This window comes from Dasypus novemcinctus, chromosome 22 (genome assembly GCF_030445035.2).
Source record: "Dasypus novemcinctus isolate mDasNov1 chromosome 22, mDasNov1.1.hap2, whole genome shotgun sequence".
Classification (NCBI taxonomy): Eukaryota; Metazoa; Chordata; class Mammalia; order Cingulata; family Dasypodidae; genus Dasypus; species Dasypus novemcinctus.
This window is the reverse complement of record NC_080694.1, coordinates 2,009,759-2,028,297: the sequence shown is the minus strand read 5'-3', so window position 1 is coordinate 2,028,297 and position 18,539 is coordinate 2,009,759. Positions and strand designations below refer to the sequence as shown.

At 44.6% G+C, this 18,539-nt stretch overlaps 1 long non-coding RNA gene across 1 annotated transcript; it reads left to right on the top strand.

Annotated features, from left to right (window-relative positions):
* Positions 1-12,368: 12,368 nt before the first annotated feature.
* LOC111759352 (uncharacterized) lies at positions 12,369-16,958 on the top strand. The gene is made up of 2 exons (XR_002793364.3): positions 12,369-12,493; positions 16,400-16,958. It is a non-coding gene; the product is annotated as an uncharacterized lncRNA (long non-coding RNA).
* The last annotated feature ends 1,581 nt before the right edge of the window (positions 16,959-18,539 follow it).

Genomic DNA, 18,539 nt, shown 5'->3' with positions numbered 1-18,539 from the left:
CCCCAGCTCTCTGACTCTTTCTCTTTCTCATTTCACTCTCCTTTTTCTCTTTCTCTCATTCCTGATACCCTTCGGATCCAAATCTGCAACACTTCCCAAGTTTCCCCTGCTTGCACAATGGATCAAATCTACCTGATCCTTCCTTGGAAAGGGATCAGGTAGCTCAGAGAAAATTCCTAGAAAATTTGAGGACTGGTCACACCTGTAACCAATGTACATATTAAGAGAAGGAAGAATTTACAAGATGGAGTGGGAAGCAGCAGGGAACACAAGCAAAACAGGGCTGAGTTCTGGCAGTGTAATCTTGAGAAAGTCATGACCACCTTGGCTTTTGTCACAGTCAGCCAGGACAGGCTTTAAATTCTGTGAAAAGCAGTCTTAGTCACCTTCAGGTGTCAGACCCTCGAAAGACTTCCTGTTCCTTTCAGTTTCAGATTCAAGGCTCCTGCAAGGTCTGACCTGTTCCTGGGCCCCATAGATGGTCCTGTGCTCTGCTGCATCTAGCAAGTCATCAGTTCCCCAATCCTCCAAGCCTGTGTCTGTTCAGTAGGACACCTAGGGTTTAGAACACATTTTCCTGCACCCCAGAATACCATGGTTATCAATAGAGAACTAAGGCCAAATAATCCTCCTAGGCTGTGGCACACTTAAGGTCACCCATTCCAAGCACCCCAATTTATAGAGGAAATTGAGGCCTTCTTTCCAGTAACCTCCCTCTATCCCGGGAGTTCATCTTAATTCCAGGTGCTCAGAACAGTGGAGGGAGGACCTCACCTCTATCCTCTCCTGCTTACTCTGGGCTTGTCCCTGCCCAGGAAGAACCCTGGGAACCTCTGAGATCCCACTGCCCATCAGGCTGGCATCTCCCCTTCCAGACATGGGGCTATGGATATGTCGACAGGAGAAAGATGCCCTGCCCCATGGCAGAGCTCACTCCAACCCCTCTGTCTCCTTGCCACCTCCCTGGTTCCAGGCCTACTCTGACTCCCAGGACATTGTCCCTACCCATTTGGTCAGTGTGTGTGTGTTCGGGCAGTGCTCGTGAAGCCATTTGGGGATCCTGAGAAGAAAACAGCTTCATATGGGGAGAAGCAGGCAGGGGTCCCCATTATTTAGGGGCTGTCCTTTTCCAAGTTTCTATGCAAGAGAGTTGGGCCCACACCTCAAATGCCAGCAGTATCCAGGTCCTCTGGATTGTGCCCACCATGTGCTCCTTGGGCTTCGCCTTTCTCTGGGTCTCTGTTCCTTAATTGAAAAGTGAGGAGTTGAAAATGGATCTAGGTAAGAAGGTGCTCAGTGAGAACAGGGCCATCCTCCCCTAGCCTTGGAGGAGGTAGGTGAGAATGCACTTGGGGCACTCAGAGTACTGAGCTCCAAAAGCCAGGATATAAAGGACAGCACACAGGGTGGTCAGGCTCATGCCCAGAGCAGTGCACACACAGAGGTCCTTCCCTAGACAGAGGAAGGTACTTGCAATGAGCCCCACCTCTCTGGGCATGTGCAAGGAGCCAATGGCTGCCTGCCCAACCCCCAGGGCCTGCTCTGTGTCAACTCCCCCAGGGGACCCAGGAACACCCCAAGTCCAGCTAGTGTGATCTGCTTGGCCCTGGACCTGGTCTGAGTGGAGATTGGTGTCCTAGGAACCTCAGAATGCACTGCCTGTGAGATCCACCAGTGGGCGTAGATCTGTAAACCTTCAGTAGCCAGTGACACCAAGAGGAGGGCAGGGCAGGACCCCTCCCTCCACCATCTTCCGCCAACCCAGATGGTGCAGTGAGGGTGGGAGTTAGCCCTGGAAGGAGGCCAACCCTTGTGCTGCCCAGAGTGGGATCTCCTCAGTACCTATTGGCAGAGAGCCCCTCAGCCCAGCTCTGTTCCCCATTTTGTAGAGAAGCCCCAGGCTCCAGCACTCAAAGCCCCCAGCTCTCAGAAAGTGAGCCCATCCTGCAGGTGGGCCTGGGGAATCACTGCTCTGTGCCATCACAGGTAGGTGCCTATGCTAACACTCAGGGGCTTTTCCAGGGCTGGAGACTCCCTGGCCAAGTGGCTCCTCAGTCCAGGCCCTTTAGGCGTGCATTTGCCTGGCCTTATTCCCTACACACCCTCACTCGGTTGGGTCACTCAACACATAGCCTTCAAGGAAACAGGCTCTGAAAAGTCACCACATTTTGGAGGTAGATCTGAAGTGCCCAGGGTGAAGGAGACTCTGGTGTGTGCTGGATGGGAACCTCAATTTGGGCCATCTATCTGATCACACGGGGCTCTGATGCCCAGGGGAGGAGATGGGGGACCCAGTGCAGCATGCTGGCCTGCTGCAGCCACATCTAGCATAAGCTGGGATGAGGGCCTGCCTCAGGGCCCTTCTGGGCACTTGGGGACTTCAGTGGCTGCCTGCCTCCACCCAGAGGTGAGCATGATGGCTGGAGGCCCAGAGCAGATTCCTGGTCAGAGCTGTCATTCAGGACAAAGTGGTTACCAGAAAGGTCACATCTGGGGACCAGCGGGACACTGCCCCCAATCCCACTCCCCTGGAGTTTCTTGTACCTGTCACCATTGTCCACGGTGCTATAGAGAAAGGGAATCTGAATTTCTATCATTTTTCAATGGATTTTTTTTTAACATAAATCACCTTTCCATCTTTAAGGGTCCAATCATACTACAATACTGCAATTTATTCTACTCATATAATCTTAATATTAGAAATGCCTTTTATTGGGTTTCCATTTTTAAAGCTGAGTTATAGACAACAAAGAGAAAGCAAACAAAATTGCAGAAGAGAATGGTAAAGGCTACAAACCTGGATTTTTCTATCAGCTGAAAAGCTGGGAGGAGGAAGGGGTGGGGGCAAAGCTAAGCTGTGAACTAGTTTCCTTAGCTTCCAGGATAGGGAAGCAGTTGTTCCTGTGTAAGTTCATGAATCTAATGATGGATAATTTCACATCAACTTGAATAGGGAATGTGATAGTTTGATGAAAAATCATGTTCTTAAAGCTGAAGTATTCCTGTGTGTGTAAACCTATTTTAAATATGACTTTTTGATTAGGCCAATTCAGTTAAGTCCTGACCCAGACATTAATCTTCTTACTGGACTCCTTTATAAACAGGATGAATATGGATAGAGATACAAAGGGAGAGAAAGGCAAGGAAGTCAATAGCTGTAAGCAACGCCACCCAGAAGAAGGCCTTTGCATGTACAGGGGAGTCCAGGATGATGCAGCCAAGCTTTGGGGAGACTGTATCACCTGATGATACCTTGATTTAAACATTTTCGTGGCCTCTTCACTAAACTTGTAAGCTAATACATCCCCATTGTCAATCCAGTTCTGGTATATTGCTTTCAGTCACCAAGCCGACCAGAACAGTAATGGTGTCCAGTGGTTTTATCAAACAAGCACTGGTCTGTTACTATGAGGATACTTCATGACTTGAACTCATTAGTCAGTTGATTGCATCTGGGCCTGATTATGCCTACAATCAAGACAGGAACTTGCCTTCAGCTTTGAGGGAAATCTTATTCCATCAGTTGAAGACATTAAGGGAAGAATTGATGGTTGAAGCAGTCAGAAAGAAACAGGCAGCTTCTCCAGGAGAATTCTTTATCAACTTCATTGGGTTTTTGACTTACTGCCTGCCATATGGAACTTGGACTTGCCAATATCCACAGTTACATGAACCAATTCCTCTTTTAAAAATTCTCTTAATATTTATATATTTTTATCTTGTCAGTTTTGGCTAAAGCACACTTTGGTCCTGAGAATGGTTCTGAAAAGCAGAATCTTTAAGATTTCTGAGTTGAATCTGGTAGTTTGGAATTGGTTCTCTAATATTATTTAAGTTTGCTAAGAGCTGCTGGGAGCAATATACTAGAAATGGGTTGGCTTTTGCCATGAGGACTGATTAGGTTAAAAGACTGTAGTTCTGAGGCCATGAAAGTGTCCAATCAAGGCATCATCAGGAGACCCTTTCTCCCTGAGCTGCAGCTGTGGGCAGTCACGCACATGGTGTGTCTGCTTGCCGCTCCCCTCTCCTCCAGGCTCGTTGCTTCAGCTTCTGTCTACACCAGCTTCCTCTCAGATTCTGTGTTCCTTTTATTTAGGCTTCAGGCTCCTGGGGAGGAGCTTCTGGGTTCCTCTCTATCAAGATTTCTTTGGTATCTGGGACTTTTTATAAAGGACAACAGTAAGGGGATTCAGACCCAACCTGAGCCACACAAGCTAATCAAAGACCCTTGTAGCAGTTTAGATATGGTTTATGAATTCCAAAAATAGATTTGCATTATGTTTATAAACTATCTGTTCTTCTGGGTTAGTGATACCCTTATTGTATGAACTTCAGAAGTTTCAGTTTTACTTGAGTAAATTATGACTAGGGCTTTGATTGGGCCACATCACATAGAAAACAAAAAAACAGGAGACAGTTGGAGTTTTTGAACCTGGATACCAAGAAGTAAATACACAGTGAAGCAGATGCATGAGGAAAATGACCAGGATCCATTAGACATGGTAGAGCCCCTGGGAACACAGACAAGCCTTTTTCCTGATAATCTAGAACTGTCCTTGTGGACAACACAGCAATTGAGCCTAGAGAGAAACCAGCCCTGGGAGACATACAAGACCTATCCCAGTCTATAGCTGATATTGGAAGAAGGTGGGACCACGGTGCCTTAAGGGGAAGAGGAAGCCTGAACACTTGGCACATGTCAGCAGTCATCTTGCTCCAACAAGTAGCAGTAGACTTCAGTGAAGGAAGTAACCTATGCTTTATGGCTTTTGTGACTATAAGCTCCTATCCCAAATACATACCCTTTAATTTAATCCAAACATCTCACCTACATATACATATGTATATGTTTATATACATAAGAATGGATTAGTACTAAGGACATGATTTTCTGAGTTACACACAATATCAAATGGTCACTCACAACCCTCTGGATCTTAGAAATACATATGAGGGCAGTGGACTTGGCCCAATGGATAGGGCATCTGCCTACCACAGGATTTCTCAAGCTCATCAGACAAATTTATTAATATCAGGGGCTTCTTTACCCCCAAGCAATCGTGAAAACCAGCAACTATCCTAGCTGACTATTCCCATAACTTCATTAATGAAAACACAGTGCACAGTGGATAAGATAGTAAAGCCCAAGATGTTCTATTATGTTATTGAAACAAGTATACTCATAAATCTTTTTGCCCAGGTTACTTGAGATATCAAATCTGGGTTCTGCTGGAATGTTTTGTTTCCCAGAGAGATTAGCCACCTGCACATATATCTCCAGGGACAGCATGACCCAGTGGTCAGAAAGTAACTTGTTACCATGGAAACAGCATGCCTTTGTTTCCCACAATGTGGCCCAATCAAAGCCCTAGTCATAATTTGCTCAAGTAAAAGTGACATCTCGGAATTCAATACAATCTAAGGGTATCACTAGCCCAGAGGAACAGACCAGTTTACAAACATAATCAGTGTCTCATTTTGAAATTCATCAATAACGTCAAATTGCAACACACATGTAGGAATCAAGGTGAAGCAGGCTAGGTCAGGGAATGAAAAGATGAACCTGGGGCCTGGCAGAAAGCCACAGCTGTGAGGCACATGCCCTGGGACCCTCCCTGAGGGAAGGACCTTGTGAGAACTCCCCATTTGGAACAGGATTTTGTCTGGGATCAAAGGAAAGCTCCAGATATTTTTAAGGTGGCTGTCATCTGAATTGATGGGTGGGATAAGTAATCAAAACAGCAAAACCATTGGGACTCCTCCCCTGAACAAAGGGGGAGGTAAGTAATGGCTTAAAAAGCCAGCACAGAGACTAAATCAGCCTTCCCCTTCCCCCCTTTTTCTCCTTTCTCACTCTGCCTGGATCAGCATGCAAGTCCACCTGGGGACTTGTAATCTGCAATGGGGAGTTGTAATCCTTTTTATCCTTTTTATCCTTTTTATCCTTTTTATCCTTTTTAGCCCCTTTTCCCTCTCTCTGCCTGGATCAGCCCACAAGTATACCTGGGACCCATAATCTGTTATTTTCTTTCTCTTCTCTCTTTTTCTTAATAAAGTAGTGGCCTAATGAAACTGGCATGTTCTTAAATTCTCTTTTGTAACATAGCTGAAAACCTAGAGAAAATCTGGCAACAAAGTGTCCAGGCTGTCTATTAGAGATTTGGACCAGAAGGGTATCAGGAATGACAGAAAGAAAGAGAGGGAAAGAAGGAAAAAGAAAGCAAAGAAAGAAAGAAAAGAAAGAAAGGAAAGGAAGAAAGAAAGAAAGAAAGAAAGAAAGAAAGAAAGAAAGAAAGAAAGAAAGAAAGAAAGAAAGAAAGAAAGAAAGAAAGAAAGAAAGAAAGAAAGAGAGAAAGAAAGAAAGAGAAAAGAGTGAGAGAGCTGGGATCAGGGGGTCTGCGAGTAGAGACTCATCAGACAACTTTATTGTTTACAAGGGGCTCTCTATATATCCGTCTACATGACAACAAGCAGCAATATGTAGTTAACTATTAACATTACTAAGGAACTCAAAAGATCTTATCTCAAGGTACAAAGTCTAAGTGTTCTACTTACTACAAAAGGTTTGTGCTCATCTTTTCTTTCAGACTTTAACAGCTTCATCCCATTTGCGGGGGACTCTTAATTACCACATTCCTTACGTTGCAAGCATAGCCATGGAAACAGCATGTCTCTCCTCGTGAGACCACTGTACCTCAGTTTCCAACATCTCCTCCCTTTTGTTTTTGTTGAGATGACTGTGCCTGCCTTAGGTTGCCCTTCTTTTGAGTCTTACCCATCATTGACTACTGGCCAAGCTCTTCAACTAGGGGAAGTTATTAAAGTGCTTTTGCTAACACCAGGCTATTCACATGTCCCATGGCTGTTACACTTTGCAATTTTCTTCAAAAGCACTGTATGGCACAGATGAGAATCATGAGCAACAGAACAAATATGGTTAGCCCTATTCCTAAAGCTGACAGGAAATGCTGTGATTTCCACCAATTACCTGGGTTAAATTTTGTAATATGTGAAATCATTTCTGAGAAAATATCCTTTTCATTGGCTACATGAATTTGATTTTGAGACATTTCTAATATTTTCTTTTGTAATTCAATTATTTCCAGAGAGATATTATTTTTATGGCCTAGCAAATGATTCTTAATTTTTTCCATTGTATATCAGATGAATTATAGGCAAGAGGAGTAATACAAAAGTTGCTTTCACTCCAATCACATTTCAATCCCCTTAACAAGTTTAAATTATACAATTGATCTCCACTATGCAAAACAGCTGATTCTAAATCATTAACCCAATTATTTAACTGTTCATCAATGTGCTCTTGGCTATGCCATAAATCACTAGCATTTTTATGCCAATCATGCACGTATTGTTGAGTCTGTACCTTCATGTAAAGCTACCATAGCAGTAGCAGTAATGATTCCAATCAGTCCCAGAAATGCTTATAATAAGCAGTCCAATAAAGCATCTAGTCCATTTCAAGAATTCTTGTGCCATATGTAGCAATAACTGACTTTCAGGAGATGGCTGCCAAACTGCATCATTCTCACAAGTATCCAGATGCCTTTCCTTCTTCTGGACATCGCTATTGTTTCTCCATTCTGCAACACAGTTTCTGATAGACGTGTATACAAGGCACCATTTTCATAAAACAATGAGTCATTCTTAATAGTTATCTTACCAGTTATGAAAACAAAATGGATCTCTAACAGGCTTTAAGATGATATGTTTGATTAAGGGTCAAATACTCTTTTGTCTTATTTCTATTTCCCACCCATTCATAAGTAGGGGTAATTCCAAGAAATACTTTCCACAAATTCTTTTGTAGGTTATGACTATGAGTGTCATAGCTGGTATCCATTTTCCTTTGTAATGTTAACAGTTCCTGCCATAATAGCATAAAGAGACAGCACACAGGCCCAAAGTTCATAGGCAGAAACAAGCTGCAAGTTCACAGTTCCAGAATTTGTAAAGTTAATGTGATGCGTGACTGCAATTGCCACAGGTCTCAGTGAAGTATTTTAATCTCTGGCCATATTTCCACATTTCCCCCTTTTTGTTTTTGTAAAGTAATGAATACAGCTCAGGTGGTTTTTTGTTGTATTACTCCCCAGAGGGTTTGTATCATGTATCTGAGGGCCCATTCCTCTCAAAGCAGAAAGGATCTGGAAGGATCTGATGTCACAGTCATTGAAGTGTGCACAATGGACACTCATGGGTGAAGTCCATGAGCTGTTGGTAAGTAACAGGCAGCTGGAACTGCTGGGCTAGGCAGCACAAAGTCTGGTACTCATGATGTTCACCTTTCTGGTGGAGCCACTCTGCTTTGGATGTCTCGTTTAACCCTCAACAAGGTCTTTTCTGTGGTTCCTGATACTGATTTGGAAGATTCACTTCTTCGGGCCCCATGTTGGGTGCCAGCTGTCACCTAGTGAGACTTTCTTCCCACAGATCCTCCTGGATAACTGCCCTTCCCATCCTGACTTACAGTGAAGTGACTGACTGTTTCCCTTGTCAGTGAAATACTCACATGGGGTCTATTCTCTGGGGACTCATTTTCCAGAAGCTCAGAATTTTTCAAACTAATAATTTTTGGTTACTTTGTCCCCAAGACTTCCATTCTTAGCTTATCCCTTTCTTCCCACAATTTTTTATAAACAGGAAGGAGAAGTCAGACCACATTCCCACATTTAGTTTGGAAATTTCCTCAGCTAAATATTCAAGTTGATCACTTTCAAATTATGCCTTCCTTCTAACACCTGGAGTCAATTTTGCCAAGTTTTCTGGCACTTTATAGCAGGGGTTATTAACAGGGGATCTGTAAGCCTGATTTGAAACAAAAAAAAAAAAAAATTCTTGTGGGGATGTGTTGGTGTGGGTGTGATACATTTATTAAATAATACACAATGTTGTGTGGACTTAGTGAGGGGTCCATGGCTTATGCCTGACTGGCAAAGGGGTCTGTGGAACAAAAAATGTTAAGAATCCCTGCTTTAAAGCAACGATCACCTTGTTTCCAACTTGCAATGATGTATTCATTATTTTGAAGGCCTCTTCAGAAGTATCCTTTGCATCCATGTATCTACTAACAATCCCTTCAAAGCATAAGAGGCTTTTCTTATTAAGGTCTCACAAGTCTTCCAAAATCAACCATTTAATCATTTATAAACCTGTTCACACCTTCTTGGTGTTTGCATAGCAGCATGCACCCCACTCTCCTGGTATCAACTTCTCTTATAATTTGTTGAAAGCTCCTGGGAGCAATGTACCAGAAATGGGCCAGCATTTACAGTGGGGATTTATTAGGATAAAAGCTTAGAGTTCTGAGTTAGTGACTGCATCCAAACCAAGGCATCATCAGGGGATCCTTTCTCCCTGAGCCTGCAGCTAGGGGCCATCAGGCACATGGGGTGCCCTACCTGTCTATCCTTTCTCCTCTGGGCCTTGTTACTTTCAATGCCTATCAAAAGTGGTGTCCTCTCAGTTTTTGTATTCTCTTGATTTCAGCTTCTGGCTTCCAGAGTCTTCTTGCTCAGCCTGGTTCCTTTCTATATCTGCAGCTTGTTTATTATTATTATTATTATTATTATTATTATTATTATTATCTGTCTTTTTATTCCACCATTTATAAAGGACCTGGTAATAGGATTAAGACTAAAGCAGAATCATGCAATCTAATTAAAGGCCCTTAACTGACATAATTTAATCAAAAATTCCATCCTATTATAGGTTTGTATGTACGTGATGATTTTTTGAAGTCCAGAAAAGCTTCAAGCTGCTGCAAATATGAGGGAATTAAATAGCATTAAAGACTGTGTCCAATGATCAATTGAGTATGGACACTCCATGCATGAAATAGCAAAAGAAATATGCAAAATATAACCAATAAACAGTGCTACTTTGCTGAGACCAGCTCAGCAATAGGTTGACTCAAAGGGATGGTGATGCAGAACTTAAGACATAAAAGGAAAGAAAGAAAAACACAAGAGAGGAAATAAAGATGAAGCCAGGGGATTCACAGCTTCTGGAACTGAGTGTCTTGACCATGGTTTCCATATCATATTTATTAGAAATTACAAAGCAGCTGCTTTCCATGTTTACTTTCAAGTCTGTTTGTTAATAGAACTGCAACATTTACAATACTAGGGAACAGGCCATACAAATTTCAAATGCCTCCTCATGCAAACAATTGGGCTGACAAGACCCAGTGTTCCTGAGCCCACACTTCTTATCTGCATTATGGAAACATTCTAACTTTAAGCCAGATTCCCACGTTCAAATTCAAGCTATTTTCCCACCAATCAATTCAGTCTGACCTCTGCAGTGAGGTGGGGTCCTGGACCCGGGGGACAATGGGGGTGATCATCAATCTCAGCATCTCCATTTCCATTTCTCTGGCCCATCTTCCCTCCCTCTCTGGATCCCTCTCCCAGATCACATGACAACTGTGGGTTGCACATCCTAAGGGTCCTAGAAATGGGGGTAGGGAAGGACCCTGGGCCTCTCCCTGATTGCAGAATTTCCTCAGCCTTTTAAGGCTTTTGCTCCTGATGCCAGATGCCTAGAATACCATGGAACCAAGACGGTGGTCAGAACAGTCATGGTCACTTTCCTTGGTGGTGCCATGAGTATGTGCTCATCCAGGGAAGTCACAGATGCTGACATGCCCCTCCCCCCCCAGGAACCCATGAAATTTGTTGGCAGGCCTGCAACATGCAGCCTTCATGGCTCTCTTTAGTGGCCTTTTGAAGACTCGTCAGAGAATCCATTTCTGAGAAGGCTTATGTTCCCAGGGGTGTTTTCCTTCCTCAGAGGAGCACAGGGCACACCAGCCTCCCAGAGCTTGCCTGGAGACCACTGAGTGTCACTCTTCCTCCCCGAGAGTGAAGTCCACCTGCCCTCTCCTCCAGGTTCTCCACCACTGCACCACTAGGAGTTTCTCAGGGACCTCCCTCAGGCCTACTGTTTTCTTTTCCTAGGTATGTATTTATAAGTACCAGTCACTTCCCCGTGTGAAAATTTTCCCAAAATGCATATTCCATCAACATCTGTTACACCTATTACTTTTTCAAATGCTGAAATGGGTAGACTGCCACACCAGGGGCAGTGGAAATCAGGGTTGTCCCTCAGAAAGTGGTTTAGCAAAGGGAATTGAAACCACCACCTGTTCGCCTTGAAGTCAATGAACTTGCCCACGGGATAGCATCAAAGACAATAACCCACGTGGTAGAGCAAGCCACGTTCCCAAGAAGTTGTCACTTCCAGCAGGGGCCATGGAGGGGACCACCTGGTCGGCAGTTCCACCACCGACCAGCTGTGACTGCATTGTCCCTCTTCCTCATCTGACAAATGGTGGTGGTGATGGTGGTGCCACCCTGAAGGGCTGTCATGAAAATGAAGAGTTTACATACATAAGGAAGGCCCTGGAAGGATGTGCTGGAACTGGTGGTGGTGGCAGGGAAGGTGTCACTTCAGCAAAATGATGGAGTGAACTCAAAAGTCCAACAGTGGCAGAAGAGCCAAGTAAGGCACTGTACACACACTTGGTGTGGCCATTTATATTTAAAATTAATATTGAGGGAAGCAGATTTGACCCAGTGGTTAGGGCGTCCATCTACCACATGGGAGGTCCATGGTTCAAACCCCTGGCCTCCTTGACCCATGTGGAGCTGGCCCACATGCGGTGCTGATGTGCACAAGGAGTGCCCTGCCACGCAGGGGTGGCCCCCGTGTAGGGGAGCCCCATGTGCAAGGAGTGCATCCCATAAGGAGAGCTGCCCAGTGCAAAAGAAAGTGCAGCCTGCCCAGGAATGGCACTGCCCACACGGAGAGCTGACACAACAAGATGATGCAACAAAAAGAAACACAGATTCCCATGCCACTGACAAAAACAGAAGTGGACAAAGAAGACGCAGCAAATAGACACAGAGAACAGACAACTGGGTTGGGGGGAAGGGAGAGAAATAAATAAATCTTTTTTTAAAAATAAAAATAAAAATAAAATAAAATAAATATTGACTCCAAACCACCAGAGAACAATATAGCCATTACCTCTTGCCTAAAATTTTGTGGTAACATGGAAAAATGATAATGGGATGTTTACTATTTTTAAGTATATCAATTTTATGTAAGTCTGGAATAATGATAAGTGGCATATAAACATGAATTGTGGTCTAGAAGGAAAAAAATGAACAAACATTTTGAACACTTCTGAGGTGAAGAAGTTACAGGGATTATTTTTCTTTGCTTTTGAGCTCCATGAGTTTGACTGATGTTTAAGAATGATAATTCAAGTAATCTCTTAAATTTTTCTGTTAAAATAGTTGCTATAATTTGAATTTAGTTAACTCAATTCTCATACGTCACAGGTATTAACCATGGACCTGTAATAGCTGGTGTAATTGGAGCTCAGAAACCACAATATGGTATCTGGGGCAACACTGTAAATGTGGCCAGTAGAATGGACAGCACTGGAGTCCTGGATAAAATACAGGTAATTCCATCTGCTCTGACATTGTCGACTGTGTCTGTTCTATTGGAACCATAAATAAGTATTCTAACAAGGGTAATATTAAAGCAAAGGAAAGAAAATAAGCCTGGTTACTTAGTCAAATCTTTGTTATTGGTAAAATCTTGAATAGTTTCTGGAGTAACTAACCAAAAAAAAATTTGAAATAATATAAAAGCTATTGCATTGCTGAAAACTAATGTCAGAATAGCCACTGACATGGCAGATGGCAGCCTTGAGCAGGAAGTGCAGATGAGGTGCCTCCTCCTTCTTGCTGGCCCCAGCACCCCGCAAGGAGATTTGCAAGGGTTCCACCAAAAGCACACATGACCCCTGCCTTTCTCTTCTGGGTCTGAACTGGGAGGAAGAGTGAAGGAGCAGGCTGGAAGCAGTGACAGATATGAGATGGCAGTTCTGCGTGGGCCTAGCAGGAGTGACTAGAAATCTCTGAATCCACTCAAAGGAGAGAAATGGAAAATCTGACAAGTTAAAAGTGGTGATTGGAGAAAAAGCTATTTAATGTCAATATTCCTATTAGACATTAAATCTATTGTAACCATGGTTAAAAGAGCTACAATAATAATATTGTAGGAAAAAAGTGTTTCCTAATTCACTTGAATGATCACACACAAAAATAGATCTATTAGAATGATGCTGAAACTGTTTCCCACTGCTGGGATGTGAGGGTGGGCAGCCTGTGATGGAATAATGACAGAGTCAAGGGGGGATGGGAAAGAAGACAAGGGAGGGGGTGGCCACGACAGCAAATATTCCCCAAGCCTGTTCTTTAATTCACTCTACAACCACTTCCTGTGCAGCAGCGAGGTAGCCACTGAGCTTACAGCAGTGAGCAAATTGGGCTCATTTCTGTCTTCAGACAGCATATATTCTATTGAAGATGAGAGAGAAGCAGTCACAAGTCTAGGTACAAACAAGCCACTGAAAGCTGTGACACATGCCAGAGCCAGGGGCCTGCCCCAGTCTGGGTGACTTGCAAAGGCCTGAGTGCTGGCCGCTGGGCAGCCTGCAGCCCATGGTCGGGGGGAGCCACTGCTCAGCCCACCATGGAGGGGATAGCAGATGGGAACAGAGCTAGCTGCCCCTTTCCTTCTGGCCAGCATGCTTGAAGGCCAGGTCTTTGCCCCGCCTCTCCTGCCCATCATTTCCTTTCTCCATCTGGGTCCCCTCATTTAACCAGGTCCTGGTGGCCAGGCTCTAGATGTCTCTGCATGAGCACATTAGCCACTCCCATGTCCGGGGCTGCTCCCACAATCCTGACCACCCCAGGCCCTTCTGCTGGGCTGGAGAGGGGTGCCCATGGCAAGAGCGCATGCTCCCCTGGCCCAGCTGCAGGACAGCCTCTGCCCCGCCACCCACTGGGATATTCCCAAGCAAGAGGGTTATTCTACCATCCTTCACAGCTCTTCAAGCAGTTTGCAAGCTCTTGGGGTAAGACCCAGAAGCTGTTTAAGAGGGGCTGGCCAGGGAGAGTACTTGCTCCTGTGATCATAAATCCCCCACGGGTCAGCATTTAAAATGGGTTTAAGCTTGAGGAGGTCTCCAAGAGGAGATTGGCCATCACAAAACTCCACGCCATTTATTGCCCATCAGCCACCTGGACTGTCCCGTGCACTTTGTCCCTCAGGACGAAATAGGACAGGCTCCTGCCTGCCCAGGATGGAGCATGTGCAGGCCTGGGTGAGGGCCTCATCCAGCAACCAGAAGGTTCATCTGAGTCGGTTTTCTTCTGAGGGTGGAGCTCGCTCTCAGCTCCAGTAGTTTCCCAATTCCATTTCTGTACAAAAAAGAGGAGTGATTTTTCAGGAAAAAATGGAAAATGAGGCTGAGACCATTAAAAGCTTCTGCTGGGCCTGAGGAGCAGCTCTTGTGATTAAAGAGAATTACACTCCCGCAGTGCTTTCTGCACAGAAAGCCCCTCTGCTTCCCTCAGCCTCATCAGGGTGGGCAGGCTCCTGCTGGCCTCACGCTGGCCATGAGCACCTGGCCCAGTTGGTGGTTTGGTGTCACTGATACCCAGGGATAGGTAAAAAAAATGCCAATCCATAAGTGACTCAACTGCAGAATTAACCTCAAAGGTGTTTCCCTCTGTGCAAGGTCAGAAGTCAAGTACCTGTAGAACCCTGAGGCTGACTGCCCCTGAGAATGCCAAGGATGAGAAAACACCCATAACCCAAGCTTCTTGGCTATCTCCATATTCTTTCCATTCTCCTGTAATGCCCAAAGACCTTCCTGTGCTCTGACCTCGAGCTCCACCTGGCCTCGAGGTCCACCCGACCTTGCCCTGGGATTTGAGCCCTATCTGGGGGCTGGCAGGCAGAAGTTCTGGCACCAGAGTCCACCACCTTCCATGCCCTTTTCTTACCCACTCTGCTCACAGCTGGTCCTCAGGTCATCTGGCAGGAAGATGGAGGCCTCTCTTGCTCTGTCCACAGGCTGCTCTTGACATTGAGACTTCTCCCTTGTTTGAAGGAGTCCCTGGCTTTTGTCCTGGTTCTCATATTCCCAGCTGCTAACCCATGAAGATGCCGGTCTTAAGTCTCTCACAGTCCCCACATCTGAGGAGGCTGGCTCACTGCTGCCACCACTGTCCGACCCCTCATCACTGTCACCTGGTGATGCCAGGCACATTCCACCCAGCAGAACCCGTCATAAGCTCAGGCTGAGCCTGCACAAGGCTCCATGCAGGCCAGTGCCTCCCTCCAGGGGATTCCACACATCCAATCCCAGAAATCCCACCACCATTTGACCCAGTAGCAGGGGTCTCCTCATGGTGCAATGCCAGGAAACAAAGAGTCTTGTCACATTGGCAGGGTGTGAGTGAGGGGCTCTTGTCTCCATAACACCCAAAGTCGATCTGTGAAATGAGGAAATTTACATCTGACTTAGCCTGCCCATGCTAAAGTGAATGAAGGGATACAAATGTGGCTCAGGCAACTGAGCTCCCGCCTACCACATGGGAGGTCTGTGGTTCAGTTCCCAGTGCCTCCTAAAGAAGACAGCAAGCTGGCATGATGGGCAGGCACAGCAAGCTGACACAACGAGATGGTGCAACAAGAGACACAAGGAAAAATAATAAGAGATACAACAAAGCAGGGTATGGAGGTGGATCAAGCAATTAGGTGCCTCCCTCCCACATTGGAGGTCCCAGGTTCAGTTCCCAGTGCCTCCTAAAGACACAGCACACAGCAAGAGCAAACAATGAGGGGGTGAGGAGAAATAAAACAAATCTTTTTTAAAAATTATACAGAATTTTAAAAAATAATAATAAATAAACTGAATGTAAACTCCTTTAGCTCTTCTGACTTTAGTCCACTTGCAAGAATGGACTTGGCTTCTTCTCAGGGTACTTTCTCCCATCTATAGTTAAATCTGTTAACATTTATCGTTTATTGTTTCATGAACCAGCATTCATGACACTTTGTAAACACCATCAGCAGTCCACTTTTTTTAAAAAATGTACTTTCATTTGCCAGGTTTTTTCACCTTAAATTTGAATCTTTACATGCTTGAAATCATAGCACAGACCTAGACTTAACTCAGCTTCTCTTGGTAGGATGGCACGGCATCATTCTGTTGTCCCAGCCACAACACATGGCTCATGATAGCCCACAAGCTTACTTAACCCTGGAGATTACCTGTATTTGAGGTTTTTTCCAGTTTTTCTCTACCACAACACTGAATTTAAGGACACCTTTGTCTCCAAAAAGAATTTCTTCTTGCGTATTATTCCTGCTTCCTCTAATTTCTCCAAAGTGGAATTAGCCAGTCAGTGTGAACAGACTCTTCATCCTGGTAGTGAAGTGGCTTCTCAAAAGGGTTGTGTTAATGTCTAGACTAAAACACCTCTTTGTTTGTCAATGTGGCCTGCAGGTTATCAAGGAAATGAGCCTCATTTTGCAGACCTTGGGCTACACATGCACGTGCTGGGGAATAATCAATGTGAAAGTAAAGGGGGAACTGAAGACACATTTTATGAACACAGAGATGTCACGGTCACTTTCCCAGAGCAATGTGCCATGCTGAAAGACACCCTCATGCCCAGAGGACCACATGTTCAGGAAGGTTCCACACCCTTTCTGACTGTCTCATCAACCCCTCATTTCCTGTGTGCATGCTCTGTCCTGTCCCATGGAGCCTTTTAGACTTGTTCCTGTGACCCAGTGGCATATCATTTGGTGTCTGATGTGTGCCAAGATCGTTTTGCCACTTGCACTGTGCTTACTCCCAAGCGAAAGGGAAAGGAACATGATTTCTGGGAGAAAAGGATTCAAGGAACTAACAAAGATGATAGAGGTGAAACAAAAACTCTTATGGCCATAAAACTAGGGGGTATATATTATTTTCTGATGCATTTAACTTTCTGGAAAATATGATAGTTCGCCAACTGCATCTGTTAGTCAGATATTAAAACACGGTATTGGTGAATAAATTGACTCTGTCTCCCTTTATGGAGTGTAACTGTATTTGCACACATCTCATCTGTGGCTGTCCATGGGCCCCAGTTGGGATCTGGGTTCATGTCACCTCACTCTGTTGTCTCATGCCAGCAGCACATTGCCATCCATTACCAGAATTAGTCCTCACAACTAGGACGTTTTGTACCAAACATGTCTGATGTTTTGATGCCATTGTCTTTTGTTAGGTTAATTCATTAAAAGTTTTTGGTTTTTTAGTGCCTGTATCTTTTTTTTTTTTTTTTGTCCTTTCTTCTTTCTCCTGTGGTTTACTCCAGAATTCAGGTTTGGTTTTCTTTTGTTTTGCCCTTCTCCCCTTTTTACATCCATTTTAGTTTCCTACCTGCTGAAACAAATACGACACAATGGATTGGCTCGTGGTTTTGAAGCTAGGAGAACTCTAAAGCCAAGGCATCAGCAAGGTGATGCTTTCTCCCAGAAGATCATGGTATTCTGGGACTGACTGCTGGCGCTCCTTGGTCCTTGCCTGTCACATCACATGGCAATGCACATGGCAGAGTCTTCTTTTGAACTTCTTTTGACTTTCAGCTTCTGGCTGCTCCCTGACACTTCTTTTCCTTTGTCCAGTCTCCTTTCCTTATAAGGACTTCAGCCACGTTGGGTTAAAGCCCACCCTCCTTCAGTGTGGACACCTTAAAACATCATCTTCAAAGGTCCTATTGACAAATGGGTTCACACCCACAGGACCAGGGGTTGGGACCTGAACCTGCTTTTTGTGAGGACATGATGCAATCCCTAACACCCTTACATTGGCAGTTGTTTCCAAAAAAAGCTCTCCAGAAGCCAGTATTGAGGTATCCCTGGGTAACTCAGATCAGGACAAAGTTTTTATTCAGATAATTGAGAATGCAGCACCCTAGAAAGAAAGAAAACAGGCTCCATGTATCTATTGGCCTAGCATTAATTATAGCATCTCTGGAGAATATTTTCAGGAAAAACAGTATTTTAATGCTGTGGCCATTTAAGGTTTGTGGACTCCAGAAAATCCTGTCCTTAGGGCTAATCCATTCCCATGTGTGTAAACCTATTGTAGGTGGGGACTTTTGATTAAATTACTTCAGTTAAGGGTCTTTGATTAGATTGCATAGCCCAGGGAAGGTCTTCATCCTCTTACTGGAGTCTTTTTTTAAATAAAACAGAGGACTGAAATGCCACAGATACAGAAAAAGCTGCAGAAACAGGAAATGCCCAGAAGCTGAGAGGGAAGGTGCCAGGAACCAGAAGCTGAGGGAAACCACTCTGACCAGAATCTGAAAGCAACAAGGCCCAGAGGAGAGGGGAGAGAGGATCAGTCTCCACCATTGTACCTGATCACCCCCAGGGGCAACTCAGGGAGAAAGATCCCCTGATGAAACCATGAATTGGACAGTTTCACAGCTTATCATTGTAAGCTTTTAAGCTAATAAATCCCCATTGTAAAAGCCAACCCTTTTCTGATATATTGCCTTGGTAGCCTTTAGCAACCTAACACAAATGGTCAAAAGATTCTCTACCAGCAACAGCACCCATTTTAATTTCCTAGACTGCTCAAGCAA